The 19,269-nt window shown below is 35.5% G+C and overlaps 2 long non-coding RNA genes across 11 annotated transcripts in view; one reads left to right on the top strand and one right to left on the bottom strand.

Moving 5' to 3' along the window:
• Positions 1–19,269, bottom strand: part of LOC135293863 (uncharacterized) — a 46,268-nt gene that overhangs the window by 15,137 nt on the left and 11,862 nt on the right. Inside the window, exons 2-5 of one of the 10 annotated variants that reach the window (XR_010355967.1) lie at positions 13,986–14,073; positions 7,441–7,533; positions 3,148–3,275; positions 2,175–2,434 (exon numbers count right to left, since the gene is read on the bottom strand). The exons of 4 other annotated variants lie outside the window; for them this stretch is intronic. This is a non-coding gene — a long non-coding RNA (uncharacterized LOC135293863). The remainder of the gene's footprint in view (positions 1–2,174; positions 2,435–3,147; positions 3,276–7,440; positions 7,534–13,985; positions 14,074–19,269) is intronic. 5 more of the 10 variants (XR_010355963.1, XR_010355966.1, XR_010355971.1 and 2 more) reach the window with 5 other exon arrangements.
• Positions 8,993–19,269, top strand: part of LOC135293866 (uncharacterized) — a 43,152-nt gene continuing 32,875 nt past the window's right edge. Inside the window, exon 1 of the long non-coding RNA XR_010355977.1 lies at positions 8,993–9,236. This is a non-coding gene — a long non-coding RNA (uncharacterized LOC135293866). The remainder of the gene's footprint in view (positions 9,237–19,269) is intronic.

Here is a 19,269-nt window from a genome sequence, read left to right on the forward strand (position 1 = left end):
GAATCTGTGGTTATGTTTTTCCTTTTTAAGTCTCTGCATCATGAATATGCCGTGGTTTTGGATGTCACTCTCTTGGCTTTTATTAATGACTTTTCATTTGAATTCTAATGGATTTTCAAAAAGGAACATACTAGTTTAATCTCAGATGTGGCTATTATTTTCCTTCTGACTTCTAGAGCATGGTGTCTGGACTTTGACAGAGAGACTCGATACTGATTTTATCAAGCTATATAGTGATAAACAAGGACCTCATAGACCTATTCCTGATGATGTTGATGTTAACTCATAGTATCAATTCATTTCAAAACTAAAAAATTGCTAGGCCGTAGTCATAATTTTTCTCTGCTAAGGAAGGTTTTGATTCATTTAGCTCTACCATGTGATTTTCATTACTGTTAAATACAGCTAGCCCTTGTGGATAAATGAAGATGGAAAATGCAGAATACAAACCAGATTTGTCATAGTTTGAAGATGTGAAAGCAATAATCCTATTTAATTTAAAAAGATGTTTGTCTGGACTCAAGTTTTCTCTGTAAATTTGGCAGTCCTTGAGCTTGTGGACACTTCTCTGTTTTTGTTAAATACCTTTATATATAATATGTTTTAAATGGTTGTATGCTACTCCTCTTTCAGGAGTGAGCTAAATGATGGAACAAAGAGAACGTCCTAGGGCCAGCCTTACCCATGGAAAAACCCTAGCACCTGACAGGTAGGTAGATTGGAATGGATGAAGTAAATGTATGATGTTTATAACCTACAAAGAGATGGAAAATCGACTTCTAATAGCCTCCCCATTACAGTGACTCTGTTGCTGGGCATGGCTTAGGTTTCGCTGCTCTTCAATGATTTATATCAAGGAAAAATCTTTAGCACAGGAAATCTTTACACACGATTTTTATTTTTAAGAAAAGAAGAGAATTCAGGTGAAGATAAAGCTGATATAGGTGAATCAGTCAAAGCTGATATAGGTGAATCACTGAGCTCAACAAAAAAAATAAAAAAATAAAGAAAAAAGTTAAGAAACAAGTACAAAATATTCATTCTGTACTATTTTGGAAAGGCTCTTCAAAATAAATATAGGAAATTCTTGAACAGGTTGTCTTCCTCTGGAAAATTTGAAAAGGTGTAATGAAAAGGAGACAGAGACAGAAACTAAAAAGCTGCATGAAGTTTAGAGGTCACTATGGTATTTTCTTAGTTGTTCAAGATATTCTAATAGCCTCCCTAAAACCTGATTAAATCAGAATTAAATAATAGAGTATTATCATGCTTTGATATAAATAAACCACATGCTCTCAAACATATTTCATCTTTACAGATATTATTTATCATATAAATAATATAAACATATAATCATTATTTTGCAAACACAGTTTAAGCAGCACTATTTCATCCCTACTAAATATACTTGTACTCTGAAGAGTTTTAAAAAATATCAGTGACTGCTATTTTTTGAGTTCATATCTGGTCCTTCTAACTATCTCCATGTGTTTTCTCTAATTATACTTCCATTAGATTCAACTGCAGAAAGAACTCTGTACTCAATTTGATGAAGACCCTACTTACTGTCTAGAAATAAAAATATTTTCAGTTATCTCCAAGATGGAGTAAGAAACTTTCAATTACAAAACAGCAATCAATGTTTATAAATAAATAAAATATCTGAATAAATAATCTGAACATTTACTTTATCACTGATGTTCTCCAGTGATACTTAAATGCCACTGAAGTATGTGGTTAAGAAACAACTTTCTATGAGCATAATCATCCATAAATAGCTAAATAGATGACTCTGCATTGGTATATAAATAAAACTCCCTTTTCTTGTCCAACTAATCATGTTTGCATACTGAAAGACCATTAACACAAAATGTTATCCAAATTATTATAAATTTACCAATCTCTCATTTAGAGTTTCACTCAACTTCAGGACTTTGCAAACTGGAGCTCAGAAGATTTGTGGCACATCTATACTGACATGGAAAACAGAGCAGGAACTGATCTCATACTATTGCTAGTTAAGTATCATTGTGTTCCCTTCCTCTGTTTTAGACAAACACAAATAGGTTTGTCCATGTTGGGATGTAGGAATAGTTACAGAGATTGGTCACTCTACAGACTTCTTCCAAACCAAACGGCCAAGATTGCTCCAGTTTCAACAGTTTTTATCTTACCTATTACTTCAACAGAATCCAGAATGCTTCAACCAGACAAGTTGGACTCTCACCCTTAATTACCCCATATATCCACATCTCTCTCTCCTTGCATCTTGCAAAATGGAGTCTGAAGTTCATAATTTATAGATACCAAACTGCTTGGGTTGCAAGAGAAAACAAAACAGAAAACACAGCAGCACTCTCTCCTGTCTTTGGTTTACAGCATAGGCACAGTCGCCATGTCTTCTTCTGTCTTTTAATTTTGAATGTATTCACATCTAAAATGAAAATTCAGCTGAACTTCAGCAAAAGTTTTCATTTAAAAGTAAAGGGGGGAAAAAAGAACACCTTCCCATCCCAAAACCCACAAACCAACACCAATCCCAAACAAGATTTTAAGACTACTAAATCAATATCCTTTAATTAGAAGGTTTTTTTCTCATTGCTCTAGAACATATATTTAAAGTTAATGTCTTTGTATTGAAGGGAAAGATAATTCAGTCCAATATACTGCATAAGTCATGACCAACAAAGTAAGATCAATCTTCATTCAGCCAAAGTAGGAATAACTCCAAGGGTGGAGATTGCACCGTCTGAGTTTTGATGTGCTCCTCCAAGAAAACTTTGACTGTTTTCTTGTAATCATACATCAGGTAGCTGAAGAACACAATTAAAACCCCCTTGGCTTTCTCTTCCCTAGTCTCAACAAATCGAGATGAAGTTCAGTAATGTCTATGGGATTTGTTCCTTGTAGGAACTGCCTCCAACTGAAATAAAACAAGCAGAGGTCTTTGAATAAATGTGCAAGAATATTTGGTTGAAATATGCAAGAAAAATAGTGAAAAGCATTCACATAAGCCCCAAGACCTCTTTTGCTCTATTGATAGTTCTCTATGCAATTTAAATGTAACTGGAATATTTTACACTGTCAGTATGATGGTAATAAGTCCTATTGTATATTGTAATATTTCATATTTTCATCTTTACCTACCTCAAGTGATTAAAGAAGCTAGTAGGCATTCTGAAATGAGATCACATCACATTGGTGGAAGGCCATGCAGAGTTATGAAAACCTACATCTTCTTAGTGAACCTTTTTATTTGTTATGATGGCACTGTTCTATCAAAAAAGTAGTAACTCCAGTTAGTCCAACATGGAGTGAATAAAACCACAATAAAAATTTGGAGTGAATAAAATGACAAAAAATATGCTTGGTGGATTTTTGCATAATTTTGTGGTGTTTTTGTATCTCCAATATGTCATTTTTATTGACTTTTAAACCATTTTTTTCTGCTAGAGAAAACCTACAGGTACAGACACTTAGAATGCTTGTACTAGCAATGACAATGTTAGAAGAAAGAGGTTGGGTGGTTTTTGTTTTTCAATAATTAAGCATTTGACTATAAAATTCCACTGTGGAAGACTATAATTTTAAACATTGAATTTCTTAAAACTTAAAAGTAGATGTTTGCTTGCCTTTTGCGTGTGAGAGACAAGGAAATTTTCATACTGAGTTTAAGATATTTTGCTACAGATCACTTCTATTTATAATGCTTAAATAAGCATGACAGTGAAAAAAGACCAGGAACCTACATGCACAATTGTATTTTAAGAGTTTCCCCTTCTGTCAGTAGCTTTGATTACTTGTTAGAGTCTTCACAGTGGCCACCACATATTTTCTGTGAATATAACTGATGAGAACTGATTGGCACTGACTGCTACCAAATTGGCATTTCCATGGCAGCCAACATCAATTACTATCAATGACGGGATGCTCATCTAGGAGAATCTGAACAGCATTGCAATATAAACCAAATCATTTAGGCTACAACAAATGCAAAAGAAATATTAACAAATAGAGAGGGAAAATAAATTAAAAATAACCCAATGTCACTGTCACTACAAGCTGCATATTTGTTGCTACAAACAAGAATGAGTATCATTAGGAAAGAACAAAAAGTGAAACTTTTGTTCTTTATATTTTACCTATATCTATTGTAAATGTAAATATTTATGTTGTAAAAAATATATTCCAGAAATATTTACACAAGGAGTGGGGTTTTTCCAAAGGCAATGTGTTCAGGTTCTTTTCTTTTAATCAGTCTTTTAAATTTTGAATTTCTGATAGGTCTATGAGATTCAGAAAACTTGATATCTAAACTTTCAATATCTTAATTTTCATGAAATATATGTATCTGATGAGAATCTTGTTAAAATGTTTAGGGCTCTTTCTCTGCTTCTCTAATTCATTGCTATTCTAAGGTGTTACTATTCTGTTAACTTCTAGTTAAAATTTGGATACATCATCTGAAATTAGGCAAAGACCTGAACTACCATTTTCCTTTGAAAACAAAGGACTCCCAGGCTTGAGGGTGAAAAAATGCTGCAGGAAACTCTACCAGATTTCCATTCAGATTTGACTCTAGGATGTCAAAAGGTGAACATACCTAATTTTTGAGACAAACGAAATAGGGAAGCTCAAACTCATAACCAGTGTAAGGTAAAATGGTTTAATGTTCACATGAAAAGGTTGAAGAAGGAGAAAGTAGGCAAAAGTATTTATTTTCTTTTTAGTTATATTTTCAAAATATATTTCCTTCACTTTTTTGCAAACTTGCTTTTGAAACATAGCTGAATGTACAGTACCTGTTTAAAAGAAACCTGTCTACAATATTTAAAATCAATAAGAAAAGATTGCTAGTTACAGTTAGGTATAACTAGTAAGAGTGGAAGTTTGGACTTGACTATAGAGAAATTTAACAGAAAGGCAGAATTTTCCTAGACTCAAGAAATCTCATGTGTCTGCAACATCACTGACTCCAAAACATTCATATTTTTATTTGAACTCCAGCCAAGACAATGATTTTGTGATCTAGTTATGACTTAATGTGTCATGGTAATATTAGATAATATAGTTATTAGTATTGCATGTTTTTCAGTTGGCCAGAAAAATACCCTGTTTATCACTTTATTTCCTTAGATGTTGAGTTACCTGAATTATTTTTGATTTGTCAAGCAGACTATAAAAGTAACACCTTGTTCAGTTAATATTGAAATATTAGACCTTATTTATTCTATTTTCCAGCCTTAGAGGAAACCCATAAACTCGGTGCTCTCTCCCCTGTCAGTAGCTGTAACCTGAAAGACTGGTATGCAAGCTATAAATATCTATAAAACTGTGCATAAGTTTCCTTAACTGTGATTACAATTTGAAATACGCCAAAATATAACTGATGTTGATAGTTTATATCCTATAGGTAGGTTAGTGTCATTTAGTTTAGTAAAGCTACATCATTATTTTGTTTTGAATCTCAGCATATGTGGGATCTGAAGGGAATATGTTCCTCTCAACAGTCTATAAACCCAAGCAGGTTCATAAGCATGCACACGTGCATATTTATTTAGTTGCTGGGGGAATCAGAAGGGAAGATATTCTCCTTGAAAGTATCTACAATACTAAATAAAAAAGTGCTAGAAGCCTGTGCCTATCCTCAAGGCAGTCCACCAGTTTATACTCTCAGAGTTTAGACATAGTCTCATTATAGTGGAAACTGATATTGCTGAATATTGTTATCTTGGAAAAATCCACTTGGAAAAGTATACAAATAAGAACTAGGGAATTAAATCAATTTTTAAGCTCTGTGTAACTCATATAAGTAACACTTTTTCCAGGTTTATTTCTTATGTGAATCCTGTTACAATTACTGTAAAATACATGAAGAGTTTTCATCTTCCTTGAACAACAGAACAAATATCCTGATAAATAGATAGTGACAATATTTCCAGTTTGCCTAAACATGGGGGTGGTTCTTAATGTATTTGTAGTTCAAAATCTATAGATTGCCAAGAATCAAAGCTCTTTATTGTGTTCTCATTTCATATTGTCCCCCATGTTGTAACTTTATTGAAATAATAGTATGATAAGGAAGGAGAAGGGAATTAAGTGTGGGAAAGGTGATGTGTCCCCACACACTTCTCACTCAAAGTATTTGAGATCTTACTGTTAAAAGATTGGCTTCCTATAAATTAATATTGCTTCAGAATTGATTGCAGCATTACATAGATTACATCTGACACCTCTGGAAGGCTTGTTTGTGCCCCAGGCATCTCTATATGTGTCTGCAATATTGACAGTATGAGTTATATGGGTAAATATTTACATACCTTCTGCAAAATGTGCTGAGGGGCAAATAAAAAAGCAGAGTCTTCTCTGCTGGAAGTGAAGGGGAATTTGCTACAGAGAATTGCACTGATCAAGCACAGCATGCTTAGTTTAGTATTGAAGGAATTTCTCTCTCTATCCGTCTTGTGTACATTTTCTTGCAGGGACTCTGACCCTTTTTTAACACCTTACTGTCTCTGCATTTTTGCTGTGTATAAAATATTATGTATATGTTGACAGCAATTCTTTCTTCCTTATTTTTTAATACTATATGTCAAGACCAAATTCCTGCAGGTCCTCTGGTTTTAGCCATGAAGCTTCAATTTCTTTCTACATGCTTGTCCTTTCAGGAATACCTATTATATTATAGTATATTCCTTCTTACTTGCAAGTGTTTGGAGGGGCAGGGGGGTGGTGGATGTTTAAGTTTGGGGGGGGGGGGGGGGGTGTTTGTTTGAGGGGTTTTGTTGTTGTTTTTTGGGCCTTTTTTGTTGGATTTTTTTGATTTCTTCAAGATTTTTTTCGGATGTTAAAATGTGTCTTTCAGAACTCAAGAAACCCTTAATATTTGTTTTTCAATTTTCCTTTTCCATCTCCCACTTATATCTGGTAGAAAAATAATGCAGTTGAAACTGATATGTCTCCATGAATGTATTTGGTCTATGAGATGTTTCTTCCAATTTTCCTTTTCTTTGTATTACAAAATATTTTTTTCTTTATGTATTGATATAATTAGTCATATTTCAGTTAAATAATACAATACTAGAATCCTTAATTTGGACATATAAACAATTATGCTGTAAAAAGTAAGTGCTAATTTACTCAAGTATGTTTATATTATTAAATATTAATTTAATGTTTTAAGGATTTTTTATGTTTATAGTTTTATTTTCTATAGGATTACATCTGCTGGTTGATGGAAGCAACAGTGAAAACAAGTTCTGGATATATCTGATATCTGGATATCAACAGATATCCAGATAGATAGATAGCAAGATATCTGGATATCAACAGATCAGAAGATTCACAATTATATAGTATTAAAAATGTAAATTAGGTGGAATTCACAGTATGTGTTTCAGATGAGACAAAAAACTAGCTTTCTGGCAAATACCCACTAACCTTGTAATAATGAGATGTCCTGCTCTCTTGTAGTATCTGAGAAATCATGTACTGGGCTTACTTATGCCTGGTTTCATTTTGGAAAATGTTTGCCTAGAAAATTAAAAGTGATTTGGAGTTTGTAGAATTATTAAAAATAAGCAAAATAACAAATTAATAAAAAAAAAGACTAGTATTTCAGAACAAACCAAATAATTTTGATTTTTCTGATTTAGACCAGTAAAATATAAGTGACTTATTAGAGAATCAGGAATTTTTGCTATCCCTGAAAGATAACACTCTGACAAACATTTCTTTGTCTTGATTATACATAATGGGATGAAAGTCACATCTGTCCTTGAAGCTTTATCACTGCTTTAAAGAAGGGAATTCCTCATAATCAGCATGTTCTCAAAGGTCTGTGCTAACACAGTCTTGTGGTGGCTTCTAAACCAAAGTTTTGGTCTTATGCCCAGGGAAAAGAAATCTGGTCTGTCTATACAAGAAAATATACCTAATATAATTGTGCTTAGTACCAAATATCTGCATAAAATATAAAGTGTATTGTATTCATAAAGTCAAATTGAATAAGTTGATATTCTCTGTTGACCTTGATGTCCATGACAGTATCACTGATAAAAAAGTGTATAAGGAATGAATAAATAACCTGTTTCAAGCATCAAGGACAGTTAAGACAGACTACCTTACATTTCTATTACTAAAACTAGTCCTGTGTAAAACAAGTTTTCTCTGAACATAACCATTTGGATGTTCCAAAATGGAGTCAAGAGACAAACCCACTGTTTAAGACAGTGGGCAACTGGAGTCCACTGTTTAGACGTGCTTTTTGGATATAGGGGAAAATCTGGGAATTGATAACATATTGCTGTATTGGATAGACAAAGTTGGTTGGATGTTAACACAAATGAGGTTAGCTAGGCGAAGTGTAATAATTTACTTAAACAACAATCCATTGCCTATAGATGTTAACTCTAGAGAGCGGATTTAGTTGTTTAAAGTCTGATTGGAAAAGCTGCACAGGAATATAGTGGGATAATATAACCCATTAACGCAGCTGTCCAGATGGCTGAACTTTTGTTTTAGTACTATGAACTGTGAAACTCAAGTTCAGTAGCAGACATGGATGCCAGTACATTAGAACTCACAAGAGAGCATAAGTCTTGAGGCAAGAGCCTTCAGTTTTCATCTCCTATGTACGTTTCCAGCTTGACATATGGCATGCAATTTGGACATAACATTTTTGGCATGTCAGCCACTGAAGGGCTAAGAGAGAATTGGGCAATAATTTTACAAAACGGTCTTGACTCAAATTCCTACTAACAGCAAATCAGAGAAATGGGGGGGTTGTGACGGAAAGAAATAGTAATATTCTTCCATGTGAGCATTTTCCAACTCACAGTAAGCAATCATTGAAGCCTACTGTGTTCACTACTATGAAAACTGTTCATGCATAGTTAGAACTCCTATGTAAAATTGACCAAATAATGAAATGAAAGCTGTTCTGAGTAACTCTTTGCTTTACTCTAAAAAAAGCAGTTAATTGCTTCCGGATATATTAGAGTTTATTGGTATTGTACAGATGTGTATAATCACTGCTTTTCCCTGTTTGAATAGCAGCCATCTGTTTGTCTTTGAATGATTGCGGCATTTAATAAATACACTTCTGTCTGTATCTGAGAAGTATTCACTCTTTCTCTGCCAGTGGAAGCAGGATGGCAAGACACAAAATGATCTTCATCTATTAATGCCAACTAATGTATATAAGTATTGTAACTGGCTGTCCTGATTTTGATCAGGTAGGTTTAATTTTCTTTGTAGTAGCTTATACAGGACTATGCTTTAGATTTGTGCTGAAAACAGTGTTGATGATACTCTGATGTTTTAACTGTTGCTAAGCAGTGCTTGTAGATCATCAAGGCTTTTTCTGCTTCTTTTCATGCCTTCTCACTTTCAAGCAGGATAAGGCTGCATAAGAAGTTAGGCAGGGGACAGAACTGGGACTGCTGACCCCAACTGACCAAAGTGATATTCCATACATGACATTGTACTCAACAGTAAAAGCCAGGAGAGAAAGGAGGAAGGGGTTAACATCAGCAGTTATGGCCTTTATCTTCCCAGGTAGCTGATATAGAGGATGAAACCCTGCTTTCCTTGAGATAACTGAACACCTACCTGCTCAGAGCAGCAGTGAATGAATTCTTCTTTTTGCTTTGCTAGTATGAGCAACTTTGTCTTTCTCTATTAAACCATCTTTATTTCAACCCACATTTTTGCACTTTTACCTTTATTTTCCCCTTTCTTCTGTAAGGGTGTGAGTGAATAGCTGTGTGTTGTTTACCTGCCTGTGAGGTTAAACTATAATAACACTGACTTAGACCAATACAATATTTTTTGAAAGAGCTCCTATGATTCAGTAAACTCAGCTGTGCTAAGTAGAGGTCAATCACTTATAGCATTTATAGAAATTGCAGTTGAGATTCTTTCTCTTTTCATCAATATGTGATAATTTCCTAAGAATCACTTAGAGAATTGTTGCATTATCCGTGTTCTTATTATTTAGCTAAAGAAGAATAAAAAAAAGAGAGAAAAAAGAAGAAAACTCAGTAATTTTACTCTTAAATGTACAGGAGCCTCAGAATCCAGAATGCTACAGCAAGTATGTTATTGTTGCTACTGGGAATTTTTCTTTTAATGTTGAGTACCACTTCAGAAATAAGTGAACTATAGCCATATAGTTCATTCATAGGAGAATATGCATGACTTTAAATTAATTCAACAGCACTTATTTAATCTTTAGATTTTTTTTTTACCCTGAAAGCTGAGTGTATAAGAATGAACTCTTTATGCTTCCTCTAAATTTCCAAATACAGGCATTGACCAGTATGAATCATATAAGTTACCAAACAACTACTTTTAAAATTTTGACAGTCAGTAGGGGAACAACGAAAGATTTAATTTAGATTAATTTTGAAATGTGCAACACTCTGCAATAAATATGTCTAATTTTTGCACTTCATTAACAGCTACAGCCAAATACAGAAATTCCATATATCACTTTTGAAGTAATATGCGTAAACGGGAGAGTATCAGGATGTACCTTATAATGTATGATGGAGAGTTAATAACTTAATGGTTGGTGCTTTGAAAGAGTTGTATTTAATTTTGGATTTATTCAGTGTTATTAAGAACTACTGAATCAGACTCTTCTGAGCATCCTGTTGTGCTTTATGATGTGAAAATCATGAAAATGGTAATTTCCCTTGCTATGAAGAAGTGAAAGTTTTGAGGCCAGTCCTTCTTAAAATGAATTTACCTGTCAAGGAGACCATATGAAAAAGAAAGTAACAACTAATGATAAATAAGACAGAGCTGCACAGATGGTTATACCTGCAAAGCTTATCAGTGGAAACCTTTTGAGAATATTTCAGTCCCAGCCTTCCCCAGAGGTTTTGGGGCTCAAGAACAAAGTAGGGCCAGCGCAGCCAGGGTTGGACCCTGTGCAGCCAGTGGTGGTGGAAAGAGACTCCCAGGCAGAGCAGCAGGATTGTCACAGCTGAGGTCCACCCCTAGCCCTTGAACTCTGCTTTCAGCTGAGTGCAGCCCTGCCCTGCCTGGCCCTACTGAGCCAGACCCCATAAGTGGGCTGACCTCCTGGGCTGGCCTGCACAGCCCTCTCCCTGTGGCACTCCATGTATGTCCCAGGGCTATGTCTGACCCTGTTCATCTCACTGAGCTTGATGCTGATGCCACAGCTGCCAGCACCTCTGCTATTCCTGAAAATCACCAAATTGAGAATTTATACTCATCTGTCTTCCACATGTGCAAAACTACATTCACAAATATTTGCAGTTTTTCAAAGACTATACTTCAAACATGTCTAAACCTTTCAGAAGAGATAACTGGTCCTGGTTTTAACATTTTTCCCATATTTGATCACAAAATTCGTGAATCTCTACAAATGTGATAAAAATGACATATCGTTTGGCCTTGTTCCATGAACCCTCGTACTACATACATCTTGCCTAACTTGAGGCACTTCATTAACAGATATTTATATAAGTTTTCAGTGAAGGAATATAAGTTTTTTCAGGGAAAGATTCAGCTGTTCTGGAGATGTTAAATTCCTTTCCTGAGGTGGCTATTTTGCTATATGAACTGTTTGTTCTGAATAAGACAATGTCTTAAATTAGTCATCTAAGTGCCTAGAGATATCTCTTGGTCTTTCCTTTGAGGACAAGATAAGTGTTATGAGAATTTGCAAGTGATTGTGAGTTAAAAGAATTCAAAATGTAAATCCTTTTTTAAATATAGCTGCATTATCTATCTCCCTCTTTTTTCAAGAGAAGAAATTAATCTTTTATTTGAAAGAACACATACCTCAAATTTTGTGCATATATTAAGATCTTATACCCAAGCTACATATAAACAACCATGACATTTTTTTTAATTGAGGGTATTAATTAATAACATACCTAATAATTATATTATAAAAACAACAAAACAAACAAACAAACCAAAAAAACCCCCAAAAAATCTGCTCACAGCTGTACAAGATGATCCAGACTAAATCTGAATGCATGAATACCATATTTAAGAAGGAAAAATCTTCAAAATTAGAAAGGATTGAGTAATCAATGCTTAAAAAATTCTGGGCTCATTGTGACCTAAGTATATGAGCACATCACTAAATATAATTTCTGATATAATGTAAAACAGATTTTTATTCAAGCACTTATTCCTTGTAACCTTAAAATAAAGGGTTATTGAAATATTTGCGAGAGCATCTTCATTCTTTAACAAATTTATCCTTTTTAAAAGTCTGCATCTAACTGAAAGTTCAGAGTCTTATTTTGTTGGCTATGCAATAACTGCAACTATTCTTTTCTGCGTTTCTTTTTATTCTTTAAATTACTGATATTTTTCTCAATTCAATTCTGTCTCAACAAACTTTAGGTTTGGGAATAATTTCATGTAATAGCTAGGCTTTCTGAGGAGTAGAAATTCTCCTCAAGTTTCCTAAATGTAAGAGAAGCCTCATGAAAAATCTATTTATTGATAAAATACACAAGCCACCACATAATTGGACGGTTGTGCATATTGCCTGCTCTACTATATCCTGCTGGCTGTTAGTCTTGTTTCTAAGGAAAGAATTTACTGAGGGTGTTATTTTTCGTTTTGTATTTTGTTCTTTGGATATTTTTTGTGGTAGGCATATGGGGGGGGGTGTATTTTTTTGCAAACAGATCAAACACCAAAGGCTAGTCATGACCTTTATCTGCTTGTTTTTAATTTAGACTTATAAAATAGAACAGTTAAGTGAATTGAAGGACAGAAAAAATTTCACATTAGAGCTGGCTGGATATTGGCTGTGAATGTGAGGGTTACCTTAATTGGGTGGTGAGGGAGTAGTTTTTGATAATTACTCTGGTTGGTATTGATTTATTCTGCATAAGTATACAAAGTTTTGCCCCTTTGTCTAATAAGTCAGGAGCCTAAAAGGAATGGAGAATCATGTATTTTATTATCAGTTATCAGGTACATGTTTAATGTGTGCTATGGGGAATATACACAGCCCCTTCAGGTAGTGACATGGGTAGCAATAGTTGTAGATATAAATGGCAGCGCAAAGACTAACACACACACAGACACACAGGGAAAAAAATAAAATAAAGAAAAAGAGAAAGCTTTCTCATGCTAATAGGATGTTTGTGTTCTGGTTCCTCTTAGAAGCCTTACCTTTTCTAAGGCTCTCAGCAGTGACTTCCAGCAGGGTTCTCATTAATATAAATTCCTGTGTGCTTGCAGGGCTTTAAATTACACTTGTTAATGCACACGTTGCTCTGCATGTGAATTCTGTGGGATCAAACCCAAGGAGCAATTACGATGATAGATGTAAATACTAGAATGTGTGGAGGCCATTAATTAACTGTGCGGATGTTTTACTACAAATGCTTCTTACCACATGGACTTTTAAGTTTTTCTCTCATATCTTCTGAACTAGCAGTCTGCTATTTATGAAATTTGAAAGGCAGAAATCTAAAAGAAATTAACTCTTTGTATATTTTGTGAAAATATGAATCCAGACAGAGAAGGTAAATGTCAGTAACAGTCTCACTGAAAGTATTTTAGATTCCACTTTGCAGGGCAACATACACATACAAGAACACAACTAAATAAAAATACTTCATTTAAGCTCAGAGGGATAACCAGCATTCTGGTTATCCACAGTAATTAATTCAGAATAATGGGGGGGAAAAGCCTCCCTTAATTTGATTATTTCAGGACAAATATTAACACCAGTGTGTATGATGTAGGTGTAGAATCTGAAGGCATATACGTAAAGTTGACAGAAAAATAAAATAATCATACATATCATGATCTGTCATGTTGGTCTTTGAAAGGAATTGCTCTTTTTTATGTTTGATTTGAATGCTGGTTATCCCTCTGAGCCAGAATTATGTTCAGCAGCAAGACTGCATTTTCTTTCAACAAAAACATACAGACCTGCCATGCATTACATTTATGGGTCCAATATGTCAAAGTACCTTAAGCACATATGGTGTTTAAGCGTATCAACTGTCCTTTATACGGCTGCACTTTGGGACCATGGAGCATCTCAGGAGATGGAATCCACTAAATGCATAAGGAAAACACTTATTCTAGATTTAAACAGAAAATAACAGCATAGCAAGCCTATATAACTTCAATATATAGCAATTTTACTTGAGGGCAAAGCAAAATTTGTTTTTTAATTTCTCCAACACAGGATGGTCCTGCTAGGATGTTGGTTTTTTTTCATATTGAAATATTATAATTTTTGATGGCTGCAATCACTCAATCTATGAGTCATGTTTTCTCTTACACTTTGCCAACACACTCTGAGAAAGAGTGGATGTATCATTAAAAAGACATAGCTTATATATGTTTCATGAGGTATACTCCTTAAGCCCTACAGGGGGAAAAAATGGAACAAAACAACCCAGTATTCAAATTGTACTTGTTATAATTATAATTAGTTGGTTTCACTGTTTTGATTACCTTTTCATAGTATTTAATCAGATTCTAGTTCATGGTTAATGTGTTCTCAGGCTATCTGAGGTAGGTCAGCGAAAGATGTCATGTACCTACCTTAACTACGCATAGCATTCTGCTTTGTATAACTTAGTGTCTCACAGAATCACATTCGATAAAGCACATACTATAGACATTTTCAAAAAAATTCCTGTGACAAGACTGCAGTACTTGTTGACATGTCAAAAGTGAGACACAGATATTGTCAAAATAAATAACAAGTAACCCCATCCACACACTTCAGTTTCCTTCACTTTTCTGCAGAATGTTTTCAGAATCCTCACACTTTATTTTTTTTTTCCTTGTACCTTTTTAAATCAACTTGTATACTTTTTCCTTAGTTATTGATTCTGACTGGGCTTTTTTTTTCAAGATGCACTACAGTTGTCTAAGTCTTCTGTTTCAGAAATTTTGTGCCCCAAATATCTTTACTAGTTAAACAGACTTAAGTGATAGAAGGTATTCTAATAATGAGTTGCAGTGTATCTAGTTCATTTACATCTGAGCCTTTATCAGCAATGAAGATTTAGCTGTTAGATACGGAAGGATGAATTAATTATGACATAAGAGATTATTTGAAATGGTTCAGTTCAAAGATTTCTCAAATTTCCATATGTATTTCCTGGCTCTAAGGATGACTGAGCATCAATAGCTCAGACATAGATCTATTTTGAAGATGCCAAGAATTAGATTAAGTGATGCTCATTTCCAGTATTCGTTTAATGGATGTATAGGAATTCACACATTGCTTAATTTTCAGCATTAATTAATTAACAAAATTATTTAATTCTTTAATTATTTAAATTTTGCCACTGTTCACACAAACTGTCAAATTCCTGCCCAGACAAGTGAGCATAGTGTTAACAGAAAGATATTTGCCTTATGAATTTAAGTTTTATGATTAAAGCATTTATTTTGGATGTTGGAAGACTTGGCTTCTAGTATAAAATTTTCAGGAAATATAACTCCCAGCCTAGAGAGAATAAACTGTCATGGCTCACATTTTGGGAAAGTGCTGTCTTGAGTAGGTTATAAGGCATTCAGATAAAAAGAAAAGCGATTCACTGCAGCCAAGTACCCAGGTCCAGCTTTTGTCTTAATGCTAGTTTAGCGCATTCCCTTTAAAACATTAAATATTCTGTAAAATCTGTCTACATTATGTATCTTCATGCCCAAAGTGCAGAGTGTATCCATACTAACACCAAATCCAACCTCCCTACCCACTCCAATGTGGAGTATACACTGCAACATGTTCACATTGTTTCTGCTCTGTAGCCCTTGAGGACTGGTGTCCTCACCATCCAAGAGACATTTCAAAATCACTGTGTTCCTCCTCCCGAGGCTGTGTTGTAGTCAGCCATGAGTGAAAGAAGCAGAAAACAGAACAGCAGTTTAAGCAGTCAGGTGAGAAAGAGTGACATCTGCGATTAGACATAAAAATCCCATTCATGCAATTATTTTTGTCTCATTCTATTCCTTTATTCATTCTCATACAATATTGCTGCAAAATTTTATGGTAAGAACCATAAAAAACTTCTTCTAAGTTCCATTTCAGTAGATGCTCTTGTCAGGACTTAAAGAATGCAATAAATTGTCTCAAACACTGACAAAGGAGGAAGTTTCCACAAGACAAGCTAACTTAAGACAGGCACAGATGGTGAAAAGGAAGGTGTTAATTTCAGGCCTACACGGAGGTGAAAGGTTTGGAATTAGCACACCAGACAAGACTCTACTGTGCAGACAGTGGGAAAAGCACAGATGCAACAACACGAAGATGCCAGGCCTGGTGAGGCAGATCTGGGTAACCTATTCAGACAAAAATGTCCACCATGGCAAATTGTGGGAAAGGAAGCAACTGCTTACTCACATGTCATCCCAACTTGTGGGAATAATACGGCTCTGGACATCTGGGACTTGGACTGTACAGAATTGTATCATCCAGAAAAATGCTCTGGGGACCCACATCACAGAGAAGGCCATAAGAAGAAAGGTAACGATGGGGTGGTGACTATAATTCTCTTTCTTTCTCTGTCCCCATCTCTCTCTCTCACATTTACTGTTCAGTAAAATCCGTACTATTGACTTTGGCATACGGTCTTATTTGCACCTTAATTCAGGCAAAGGCATTTTTAATAACTGGACTGCAATATTATTTCAGAAGTGGGAACATAAGACCTGCTTTTAAAATATTTGTTAAAAAAAGAGGCAACTTTATTGGGCAGTAATCTTCAGATAATTGCCAAAGATAAACAGAATCTAACTTTCTAGAAGTGCTTATCTTTTAAGATAAGCAACCTGTTACATGGTCAGTGGAGAGGCAGTGCCCAAAATCAGGGTGCTTAATTTTCCTTTCGAGGTGCTTACAACTCTACATGAATATCAAGGTTCACAGAACTGGAGTTCTTCTGTTCTCTCCTGATTTCATGTTGACAAGTTCACTTGACTTTGAAGAAAAAAATATTTCATTTTATCCTAGACAATTAAAAATTACTTACAAATGTAAAGTAGGCAGTAACTCAAGTGCACAATACTCTGGGTTTTGTTTTGGTTTGGGGTTTTTTTTGTGTAAATATGCGGGTTTTGGTGGTTGTTTGGTTTTTCGTGGTTTTTTTTGTTTGTTTGTTTGATTTTTAATTAGACTTGTTGACAGAATAGGAAAACATATATGGAATTTTCATCGAGATATTCTATTTTCTGTTCTGGTTCCAAATGCTGATGAACTTCAGCAATGTCCTTAAGCAGTGACAATCACTGCATCATATTACAGTTGAATTTGGAAGGGAATTCTTGAGGTTATCTGCTCCTGCTACCCTGCTCAAGCTGACTGCTTAGATTTGTGTCCAAACAACTTTAGAGTATCTTCAAGGAGGGAGATTCTGCAACCTCTGGACAACTTGTGGCAGGACTCAGTCATCTTTTTCAGTAAAAAACTGTTTCCTGTTCAAAGGGAACTTCGTGCATTCAGTTTGTGCTTGTTGCCTCATGCCACTGAAGAAAGTCTAGTTCTATCCTCTTTCATAGTATCATGGAATAGCTTGTATCGGAAGAGATTTTTAAAGTCATCTAGTTCATCCCCAGAGGTTTGCATGGGTCCACTTCTTGAGCTCATCTAGGTCTCTCTTGATGGCATAGTGCCCCTCAGATGTGACAACCACATCAGCCAGTTCAGCAGAGCTCATCCTCTGCAAACTTGCTAAGAATTCACTCAATCCCACTGTCTTTATCCTTGGTGAAGGTATTAAAGAGTATTAGACCCAACATGGACCTCTGAGGAACACCACCTGCTACTGATTCCCTTGTGAGCACTGAGCCATTGACCATTTCTGCCTGGATATGACATCCATTATTCCTTCCTTGTCCACTGATGTAGTCAGACCATCATAGAAGGCCACAAGGCCGATCAGGCAGGACTTGTCCTTGGTGAAGCCATGCTGGCTGTCTCAAATCACCTCCCTGTCCACCACCTGCCATAGCTTCACCTCTAGGAGAATATGCTCCACAGTCTTTCCAGATTCAGAGGCAAAGCTCACAGGTTGGTCATTCTCAGGGTCCTCCTTTCTGCCCTTTTTGAAAATGGGTGAAATATTTCCCTGTTGAAGTCTCTGGTGACTTCATCTGATTGTCATGACTTTTGAAATATCATGGAGAGCATCTTGGCAATTACTAAAGCCTCAGAACTCTGGGATGCCTTCCATCAGGACCCATAGACTTATGTTCATGTTCAAGTTCACCAGGTCATCAGAAATCTGATCTTTCCTTACAGTGAGAGAGACTTTGCTCCCCCAGTTCCTCTCTTAGAGTCCACTTGCTGAAGCAGTGTGGGAAGCAAGGCTGCCAGCAAAGAGTGAGGCACAAAATGTTTTTGAGTACCTCAGTATTCTCCTTGTCTCTCTATATCAATTTGCCTGTATGGCTCACCGAGGAGGGTTTCTTTGAACTTTCTTTTCTGGCTGCCATTCCTATAGAAGCCCTTCCTGTTAGTCTTTGCATCTCTTAATAAGTTCAGCTCCAGGTGTTCCTTAGCCTTCTTAATGTCATTCTTACACAACCAGACAGAATCCCTATACTCTTCCCAGGACACCTGTTCCTGCTTACAGTGCCTATGCAATTCCTTCTTTCCTCTTAGTTTGACAAGGAGATATTTGCTTATCCATGCCAGACTCTTGCCTTCCTTTCATGATTTCATACACCTGAGAACTGAGAGCTCCTCTCCTGTATGAAAAATATCCTTAAAGATCTGCTAGCCCAGATCTGTTCTGCTCCCTTGTCTTTGAGGGCAGTTTCACAGGGGGTCCTACTGACTAACTCCTTGAACAATTGCAGTTTTACTTTCCTAACATCCAGGGCCCTGACTTTAGTCTGTACATCATGCATAATCCTTCAGACTGCAAACTCCACCACTGCATGACCACTACAGACAGGCTGCCTGGAGTCTTGATGTCACTGATTAGGTCACTTGCACTGTAGCTGCAGCAAGAAGGTTTTTTCAATCAGTTCCCCTTGACTGGGTGACCTGTAGTAGACACCAGCCACAAGATTCCCTTTGTTGCCTCAGCCTCCGGTTCTCACTCAGAATCGTTCACTCATGTGAAATAGTGATCCTGCTCATCACTATTCTTCAGACTTCATCTCATACTCCATCCAATTCTTGAGGTCTTTTAACATTTGCTTACTATTTAAATGAGGATTTATTCTGAGGTTTAAAGTGAGTATTTAAGCTAAAAAGCTTATAAAAACCCCCCAGAGTTCTAAATATAC

This window comes from Passer domesticus, chromosome 2 (assembly GCF_036417665.1).
Source record: "Passer domesticus isolate bPasDom1 chromosome 2, bPasDom1.hap1, whole genome shotgun sequence".
NCBI classification, from domain to species: Eukaryota; Metazoa; Chordata; class Aves; order Passeriformes; family Passeridae; genus Passer; species Passer domesticus.